The sequence below is a fragment of the Athene cunicularia genome, assembly GCF_003259725.1.
Source record: "Athene cunicularia isolate RWA chromosome 1 unlocalized genomic scaffold, athCun1 chr1_part2, whole genome shotgun sequence".
In the NCBI taxonomy this organism is placed as follows: domain Eukaryota; kingdom Metazoa; phylum Chordata; class Aves; order Strigiformes; family Strigidae; genus Athene; species Athene cunicularia.
Genome location: NW_020799092.1, coordinates 18,820,026 through 18,822,158, shown reverse-complemented (window position 1 = coordinate 18,822,158; position 2,133 = coordinate 18,820,026).

Here is a 2,133-nt window from a genome sequence, read left to right as displayed (position 1 = left end):
CGGTGCGGGTGCTGGAGGAGCGGGAGCGTGCACAGCCTCGGGAGAAGCCACCCTGAGTTACCCCCGGGACACGCGGAGCGCCAAGGGGCGAGTGCCTGTCTGGAGAGAAAGAATAGACCCCCTCCCTGGGGGCGTCCGAAGCGGCCAGTTACCCGTGCCACGGTGCTGTCACCGGCACGGCGGCAGGAGGTTCGTCGCGGGGGGAGACATAAAGCCTGGGCGTGCTAAGCGGGGCAAGCGGGCGTGGAGTCAGCTCTCCCTCCGCTGCCAGAGCCCATGTCCCAGGCTGTGCACCCCTCTTGCGGGCCCGCGGAGCTCTCCGAGCCCCCGCTGCCCTCCACGGCGCCCTGCGGTGTGGGAGCAGGTCACCACCTTTCCAAGGTGATGGCATTTGCTTGTAAATGAGGACGCAGGCTGGACCTGGCCTATGCAGGGGAAACTGCCTGCTGTCGGGTGCTCTCCCTTTTGCCTCAGGACCAAATGCGGAAAAGAGTTGCCGAGGCGCTGGGAGCGTGATGCTGGCATGACTTGGGGGTTACACCGGCCCTTGGGGCTGGGGGTGTGTGGGCAGCCTTGGGAGACACGCACCGGCTTAGCGCCAGGGCACGCTGGTGGCCCTGCCCTTGGCACGAGCAGCGGTGAGGACACCGGCATGGCCTCTCCCTGCCCTCCTGCCTTCCGCATATCCACGCATCTGTGCAAGCTTTAACACATTTTCTGCCTTCAGTTGTGCCTCGGCTCCACTCTGAAAGCTCAGCTGTGTGTGCACACTGAAAAAAGCAGAGCCATGGTGTTACAGTCTTGCCATGGGTGAGATTATGGCTCTGGAAGTCCCTGGCAAGTGTCTTTCATCGCCGGTGCTCACACCAGCCCTAATGTCTGGAGGGAGGGGGCCTGCACAGTCCCTGTTGAGGTTTCAGTGGAAATGAAGGCAAAAATAAGCCCTGCTCTGCTGCTGGCCTCGGTTGCGGCAGCCTGGAGCTGTAGAGACCACTTCTCATCTGCCACTGGATCCCTGACCCTGTGTGAGTTTAAACAGTGATAAACAGCAACGTGGTATGACAGAACCTTAATGTGCACCTGTTAACCACTCTTTTAGTAATTTTTAACGCGGCAGCTTTTAATACTCCTGTATGATGAAAAAGGTGAAGTAGTCCTGTCTGGTCTAACCTCCATCATCTTTATTTCAGGATCCTCTTCACTGGTCTCTGAATTTCTGTCTGTTTTTTAGCCTCCTGTCTCATCACATGTGAAACATGCATATTAAATGGTTTATTCTCTATTGGGCAGGTCAGCCAGACCTAAGCAAGATAAAACATTCATTTTCATTTTCTGTATAGGGAGCTCTCTCTCGTCAGTTCCAAGTCTTCTGGATGGTTTGTTCAACATCCCTTGGCTGACATCAGAATTCTCTGCACTGGAAATAGCTGTTGCATTATCAGCTCCGTGCTGTGACATCACTGAAGAGAAGGAACAGTAATGAACCAGCCCTGGGATTCGCATCCCCGTGCTCTGGGAAGCGGAAACAGAAACAGCAAAATAACTGTAAACTATATCCATATTTAAACAGAGTAGTTCTTCTGGAGCAGCCCGCTTGCAGAACTGGCGTGGAAATACCGGGTAGGGAAATTCTTGCCCCTTTTCCTTGAAATGGCAGAATGAGGCTAGAGTTTCTGGGATCCTCCTTCTCGAGCCTCTGAGGGCTCTTATAAAGTCAAAAGACGCGAGTCCCAGAGGTCACCGAGTGTAACTCGCATGTAATTTTGCCTCCCTGGCTCTGTCCCCGCTCGGCTCCCCCGGCTCCGGGGCCCGGGGGGGGAAGGTGCGAGGGGGAGGGCAGAGCCTTTTCCTCCCGCCGCCCAGCACGTCCCTCGCCATCCGCTGCCGCCGGGGTGCAAACGCACCCCTCGCGTTGTCCGAGGTGATGCCAGGCTTGCCAGCTCCCCTGGCTGCTCACTGCGTATAGTAAGGGGTCTGCCAGATTTATAGATAATAAATATTGTTTCAAGGTCCCCCGCCTACACCCACTCGTATGTGCAATTCTGCACCTGCACTTGGAAATTCTTAATTCTAACATAATGATAAATAGCCCTTGCCCTTTTCATTGGACTTTTTTTTTTTTCCTTTCTCCCC